The 8,322-nt window shown below is 36.3% G+C and overlaps 1 long non-coding RNA gene across 1 annotated transcript; it reads right to left on the bottom strand.

Annotated features, from left to right (window-relative positions):
* Window positions 1-3,064: 3,064 nt before the first annotated feature.
* LOC309798552 lies at window positions 3,065-7,653 on the bottom strand. The gene is made up of 4 exons (XR_014293192.1): window positions 7,308-7,653; window positions 4,841-4,940; window positions 4,696-4,780; window positions 3,065-3,241 (listed from the first exon to the last, which is right to left on the bottom strand). It is a non-coding gene; the product is annotated as an uncharacterized lncRNA (long non-coding RNA).
* Window positions 7,654-8,322: the final 669 nt, after the last annotated feature.

Below are 8,322 nucleotides of genomic sequence, written 5' to 3'. Positions count from 1 at the left end.
TTAATTTGTACTGCCTTTTCTTCTGTTTTATCTACAAAATATTTGTATCCAACCGTTAATGGTAATAAAGGTAAGGTGTCGACAAGTCAACTAATATCTGCGGAGAATGCCAATAGGTAGTGTCGACCTTGCCCATAACCCTCATACCTAGCAGCACCTGTCGGTCGTGGTTGGATTCCAGTCGACGTTGCTCTCGCGATCGTCTCCGCCCATCCGAAGCTCAAGGACCACCAGCACATAAGCAGCAAAACTATGGCCATTGAGTAGTCGACGCATTTCGTCTATCTCGCGTCGTTCATTCAATTCATGTAGAATCTCATTGTTAGTTAATGCTTGTATGATTCTTCTGTTCTTCATAATAGCTAGTGAATCCATTGAAAAACATTGAGTAATAACTGGTGACCCCCCGGAAAGGGCAATCATCTGGTTGGAAGTTTACACCGCCTCCAAGTTTTGCAAATATCTCAGTGTCTTAGCGGTTATTTCGACTGATAATAACACTACCGACTAACAGAAATAGGTAGTTAAAAATGAAATTCAACATTATAACTTAACCGCAGCTTCAGCTTAGCTTGGGTTCAAGGCCTATTTGGGCATCCAAGATCATCCCGATAACGGGTGAGTGCTGATAGCGTTGATAAAAGTAAAAATAAAGCACGCTGAGAGAAAGGCAAAACGAGGAGCACGGATGGTGTAATGGATAACTGGTGACCCCCCGGAAAGGGGAGCAATCATCTGGTTGGAAATTCACACCGCCCTCAAGTTTTGCAAATATCTCAGTGTCTTAGCGGTTATTTCGATTGACGTAATCGTTATTGTGTTGGTTTCGCTGTTGAACACATTACTGAGTGTCTCATTGCATTTTCATTGGTGATCTTATCCCTTCATGATTGGTATGTTTGTATTATGTATATAAAGGCTCAATTACACAAGTTTGAGGCAAAGCTGTAAACACGATCCGACGTGGTAACTGACGAGCAGACCAGTACGTTCAAGGAACACCCAATCGTCGACTGGAGAAGAAACTCAGCAGCGACTCACCAATCAACTAGTCACTGTGTCAATCGACACTATCACTCAGACCATTGAACCATTGCTACCTAAGGACTGTATGAGCGATTTGAAATTTTTGGTGTTTTCTTCTGAAAAAACTTCTGAGAGTGGAGTGGAGGCATCCATTTGATTTTGGTCGATCTAGGGAATAATTCCATACAATAGGAATGTACAAATTCACAAGGAGCAAATTCTAGTTTACGATAATAATGCGAAAAATGATAGCATTAAGACTTCGCAAAGGAACAATCTACTCTACATTGCAGTTCGACGACCTGGGACATTCCCGGCCATGATAAGGCGGTAAAACATTGAAGACGTAATGACTTGACAAACGCAAATCTGGAATAACTATTGGAACTAAAAAATTCTGAAGCTACGTCCCACGTGTATGATATTAGTAACTTGTTGTTGTATGCACCTCCTTATCCCTTAAAATGTAACTTGAACAGCCTGCAAAAAAAAACAGCCCTTTACTGCCATTTATTCGTTTCTCCTTATTGCATTCTTTTCCGCACACTGTATACTGTTAGAATAGTGTCTCCTGTTGAACGCGATGAGCTTATTCTCTCTCACCGCGTTCTCTTAGAAACATTTCTAAGTTTGTCAATCTCTACTTTTTTAAGTACTGCTTAAATAAAAGTTAATTAGAAAAGACTAAGGTTTGGCACTTAAAACACTCATCTAATAACTCTTTCTAATCAGCCATACAATAGCCCCGGCACTTCTGATTTGCTATTAGATTGTTATGCATTTTTTAAAATAAAAAGAGAAAGATCTGAGCGGTCTTTATTGTACGACTCTAAATTTGGACGTAGACTAGTGGAAAACGTCACAAGTTTCTAAAAATTTTAACTTCTAATTCGAATGGTCAGTAGCGCAATCGACAACTTAGGATTAAAAGGAATGGGGTTTTCATATGCTCTACTTCTTTCGGCTACTATCATTTAAATTCGATGATTGAAGCAATTCATACATAGAGTTCCAAAACATATAGAAGAACAATGCGTAGATAAGGCAGCACATTTATAATGTAACTCTATTAAAAAGCCAAAAAAAGGCAAACAGTTTTTTTCAATGACTTTAACGGAAAGCAACGTGATCGTCATCATGAAATATGTTCGGTGTTTTTTGCATAACAAAAACGATCGGTTCCTTCATCACATTGCGACATGCAACAAAAAGATGGACTCAACATAACAAGTAATGATGTTTGGCACAAGGTTAGATAAAGATGAAGAACCCAAAAATCGAGCCCATCTTTGCATAAGAAGATGGGTGAGATAACTTTTCGTACACAGTATGGAATAGTTGACCACAACAACATTCTGTGAGAAATCATTTTGATGGTGAGTTATCTCGTTAAGAAACCAACAAATCGCATCAAGAATTTTAAGATCTACGTTATTTAATCTATGCGGTTCACTTTGACCAACCCTAATGAATGCGCCACGCATTCCCCTTCAGTAAACATCGTAGAGATGATTGAATGCATATCTGCTATAAACAATAACTTGTCCTTGTCTACCGATGTATTAGATCAGTCTTTCTTATCCTCGCAGACAATTCTGTTACGAATCCGCCGATCCCGGAATGCTGGAGGGCTTGATGATCCAACACGCGGGATCGAACGAGTTATCTGTCTAATGTGTAGTGCATCGCGCCTCTAACTGCACCGCTACATGCGTCCTAAATCTAAAGAGACCAATTTTATCCTTACACAACACTTCATCGCATGTAATGAAACCCTTTAGAAATTAATCACTTAAAATACCTTCAATAAGGTGCTATAAAAACCTTTATTATACTCACGATCTCAACGCAAAAAATTCCAGTACGATGGAACAAGTAATCTTATATATTGCTCACAATGATGTGTAAACTCAACTTTTACCTCGTCCTATGAGGTAGGACATTTGGACTAGTTGTATAGAAAACTAGACATTAGACCCGAGATTTTTCAGACATTCAATCTCTTGATAGAGTAATACTAAATACAACTAAAAACACAAAAGCAAATATTTTTAATTTCTTAACAAATGAAAGCAAGAATGAAATAAAAGACGAGGAAGATTACAAGAAACAAAGCAACGATTAAATGTGCAGGGAATAACAAGGAAATTTCACTTGTCTGAATTTCCAGATCGGCGGCGATTCACTTGGAATTTGTACGCATTGCGTACCAGCCCTATAAAATGTTGAATATTGTAAAAATGTATGATATAAACTGAAACAATATCCAGCACAACGTAGAAATGTTTCGAATTGATTTCATTCAGAATTAAGTGTAACTCCTGCTACTCTGCCATACGATAAATGAAAAGAACCGCCTTTAATGCACATTGACGGAGTAAATCAAAAGTTTTTCAAAAAAAAGTAAAAGAAAAAAAATGATGTTCACCTATTCAATAGCACATAAACTATCAGCATAGCATGGAAATTGTCTTTAATTAGGAAATTAAGTGGCAACGTTTTCTTGTTTAGGCAGTAGAGTCAAATCCGCAAAAGACTAATTATAGCGACCATTTTGAGTGACGACTGCCTACTGCGTTTTTCCGGATTGTGCGAGTAAATTAGCAGCGATCAAACTCCAAAAAATATTATGAGAATACCAAGTTACTGTGACTATGAAGGTGGTCATTTTTACACTATTGCATGATCGACGCAAACCACTGAACATTATTAGCTTGTAAACAAATGGCTTGAAGTGATAAACTGAAACGACTGAAACGACTTTGTTCTCACATCACTTTTTACACTTACTTTTTATGGTACGTCTAATATATGAATAAGTAAACAAATCTGAATCCGTGTGATTTGAGCTCACAATCAGACTTCTGAAATAAACTAGTTGTGCAAGTTTGTTCAATAGAGTGCTCGTCTAAAATCGTCTAATCCATAACTTGAGCGGTATGTACGTACTGTATGATAATGGTGAGTACTGCTCACATGAATGAAGAACTCAACGGTTGAATTCTACTATATGAAGTAAGACATTAAGAAAGAGGTTGAAGAATGCTATAACAGTAACTAAGCGAATGAAAAGTTGACTAATAATGCTCCTTATATTTCATATGGAGTGGACGAAATTAGTTCTATGAAGCTTTGAGTTCCTCAGAGAGTGCAATATGACAGAACTGATTGATTGCGCGAAATGATGTTAGACAAAAATGTCCAGTTCTTATAAAGAGCTTATTTAATTCATTTTACAATAGACGTGAGGAATTGGGTCAGATAGGAATAACGTACATAAGCAAAACCTATCTGAACAATTCTAAACTAGTATAGTCTAATCAACTATTGCAAGTATTTCAGCATCATAGTAGTATACTCTAAGTTCAAGTGTTTGAATAGATAGCGAACATTCCCTATTTTCTATACAGCACTCTCTATAACATGTCTTCAATCAATGGCACGATCTGATAGTGTGAAGAGATAGGGTACTCCCTATACTCTCGACCTGACCTACAGTGGTATCGTGTTCGTTGCATAAGAAGCATTACAATACAAAAATGTACAGTACATTCTCTACGAGCTAAGGAATAGTTTGTATAGTAATCGTATCGTGAAAACGAATCAATAAGACGAAAAGTGGATTCAAATGCTAAAAATAAAAAAGTACTAAACGATGCAGAGGTGGACCTTTCCTTTTCTAACGATTTCGTCCTTTCTACATCGCTTGACGTCTGCGTTCAAAATCGCTGAATGAGCATTCCGATGAGTGAAACTGAATAAATTCTTATTTTGAATGCATCACGTCATCGGAAAGGTAAAACAGAAAACTTACAGGGAATATTTCATTTTCATGAAGTTCACGAATTATTTTTACCAATTCCCACGGCACATGATAAGGACTATTGAAATTGAATTTTAAAATGCCGACACTTCTGAAATTTGATTGCGATAATAAGTGGGATGAAAACATATCGGACATTAATAAATAAAACCGTGTTTTCCGATAAATAACTCTATGCAGTCAGTCCCCTAATGTATGAAATAGTTAACGACAAATTTTGACGCTAGTGTATCGCCATTAGGTTGATTTGCAATAATTGAATAAATAGGAATAAATGCATGAAAAACAAATGAAATTCCACAAGATGCTGACAGTATTAATTGAATAAATAAATGCGTAAAAATACAAATAGAATGCCACAAGACGTAGATATACAGAAGGGATGAATTCTTCGATTCCTTTTTACTGTGTTTTAAACATTGAACCAATTTATGCTTACGTAAACGGTGGAGTTTACATATGACCGTTGGCTATATACCTCCTGTAAAACGAATTTGTCCAAAGTTTCTATGTAAATGATTGGGAATCACAACGAGAGGTATTTTTAGGTTAACTCTAATGCGCACAATGTATGCTTATTCTAGGAATAGACTAACAATGTACATCTCAGTTCACTTTACCCCCTTGTTACAAAGACCGGAATATCAGTTATAGGTGTTTGAATGCAAAAGCGGCACTTGTCAAGGGCACTTGCCACCGTGAGAACGCAAAAAAATTGAATGAAAAAAGTACATCGAGAAAAAAAACATGATAGAGTTAAAAATTGAGACACGAAGCTTTCCAATGAAAGTGTTGGTGTAGAATTGTACCATTTACGTAGTTCTCCAAGATAATCTTCTTTCTTTTTGCCTAAGATAAAAGCAAATGTTGGTTGAATTTCCTAAGAACGAAGAAATAAACTCTATGAAAGTGATGTGAACACCGGTGTTACTTTATCTAGAAGAATCTTCCTTCATATACGTGACAACTGATTTATATAAGGCGAAACCAAAAGAGATTCAGGCAACAACCAACTGATAGTCGGTTTTGCGAAGGTGCGCAAAGTTAATAAAGGAAAACATTGAAAAAGAACGAATGACAAGAAGAGAACAGGCCTCAGAGATCGTTAGGAGTGTCAGCATTCGTCTGAACTTTGATATAAACGGATAATTGTAACTAACTGCCCTTTCTGTTCTGGTGGACGATAGATGCATCTATAAAATAATGGTGCAACCCCTTTAGAAACTCTAACGCAACCTTTTCAGTCGTTATATTGTCTGCCATATTCCCATCATAAGCAATACTGATCTGTCGTTCTCTTTTTTCTTTCACATCGAACTTCTAAAGTAAAATGGGGATTCTTAAAACCGCCAAAATTCTTCTGAACAAAGTAGCAAATATATACCGAATTGATACTTCACCGTATGTAGACTACAAGTTTATTACTCGCATAGGTACCAACATAAAGAAACTTTTAACGCAAACATCTCGCTTGAGTGCATTAATCATAAGATACTTGGTTAGCGGCAAGTCAACGTACCATATAAGAGAAAAGAATTCCATCATGTTTCCAACGACTTTTAGGAACACTATATTTATGCATGTTATAAAAAACTCATGCTTCCCTAAGAAAAAATGGCGGAGTCGTGTCAATGAATCCGGCGAAGATCAAAAGCACCACACATGACGTAGATGATAATCGACTGTGCCGAACAGAAGACAAGATAGAAGACGATTACAAACATTGCTGTTTTAGTTTTTCCATCAGAAATGACTTCTACTTATCTGTAAAAATAATGTGAGTAGAAACAAGAAAGAAGTATGACATCTCATCCATTTCAGTTCATACTTATGTTTTACTGTTTCATCCGTTGGACAAATAGAAAAACACCGCCGACCACCTCAATTCGCAACCACCTCATTCCATTACGCTCTTCACAATAAGTTTGGAAATAGGAGTGTTTCGTTCCGTAACACCTTAAACTAGAAATAGATAGAAGATAAATAGAACATAAAAATATGATATATATATATTATATTTATACATATATAACAAGATTTAACAAAAAAAAAAACAAGAAGTAAAATAATGGTAGTTAACATATTCATGGCGATATGCACTAAAGCCTTTCAAACAAAGACAATCAGAATCTCTACGCAACATACAACGGAATCTAGAACGAAAGGTTTGTTCCAAAAAAGTTTGTTGTATATTTCTAAGTGCAGAATAGAGCTCTCCCTGGTACAACTAGTCTACAAGGAAAGGTTTATTCCAAAAAAGCTTGTTGTACATTTCCAAGTGCAGAATAAAGCTCTCACTGGTCAGTGCTGAATACAAAATCTGAGTTTAACAAGCTGTAAATGAACTGCCTTGAATCGCGCGCAGTGATTTCAATGCGTACCGTGGCGAACATGTTAATGAATATAATTGATACGACCGGCGTTTTGAAACGAAAATCAGATTTTTATTAATATTTACCTAGATTGTGATATTCGACGGTAGAGACTCAACGGCATCTTAATTCTTCCCACAAAATTATTGGTCACAATAACATTTGGTTTATTTCCGTTTCCGTTCTCCAGCGTTCCTGTCACTTCTAGTTCGATTTATAACAAAAAATATTTGCAATCTTTATTTTTTAGAGAGAATATAGTTTCTACACTTGAGCACACATGAGGTTGTTAGTAGCACCAGATAATGAAGTCCTAAAAAATTAAGCGATAAACAAATTTTACGAACATAAATATTGTCCTTTAAAACCGTAGTGTACGCAAGAGGGTGTGACAACTCCAAGATTTTCGTGACGCAAAAAATGGGTTCTTTAAACTGAGACAATTCTGTGAAGCTGAAAAAGTGTCATCTATGATGCTTATGTAGGAAAAGACTTAGGAAAACTGAAGTTCAAAGAATAAAGAAAGAAATGAGATACCTTACTTTCCCATAGAACCACTGTCCTTGTTTAAGAGTTTCCTTAGTGTTGCTCACAGAAATAGTTGGCAGCATAACTCGACCTAAAGAGCTGCTCCATGCTTCCGAAATATTTTCCCCGATCGTAGTGGCCAGCATTAACTCTCGGGAAGAGTTCTAAATTATTAGCGAATTGGAATTGGATTAAGTGTGGCATAATACTTCACAAAAAACTTATACAGTCGCATCAAAAAAGAAAATATTACTGTCATAACCAAATGCAATCCTGAATACGATCAGATATTAACATATTGACAGTATTAACAATATTATTAACAAATGGCGTACTTGTTTTTTGAAGTATTTTATTCGGTATCTTGGTCACTGAAAATTATGTGTTTCTTCGGTATATAATAAAGTGGTATTTATTTGAGCAGAACTCTTCTAAGTGGCCTACACTAGGCAGAGTTAAGTAACGGAATCTTTCTGGCTTCTGCATCAGGTTGGTTAGCCTATATACTTCAAAGCACCTAAGCACTTCTCTAGACGCTCCTCGATTCATGGAGTTAGAAATTGAAAGCCTCAC

This window comes from Mesoplodon mirus, assembly GCF_964341445.2.
Source record: "Mesoplodon mirus genome assembly, contig: HAP1_SCAFFOLD_4189, whole genome shotgun sequence".
In the NCBI taxonomy this organism is placed as follows: Eukaryota; Metazoa; Chordata; class Mammalia; order Artiodactyla; family Ziphiidae; genus Mesoplodon; species Mesoplodon mirus.
Note: the sequence above shows the minus strand (reverse complement) of the source record. Positions and strands in the feature narration are given on the sequence as shown.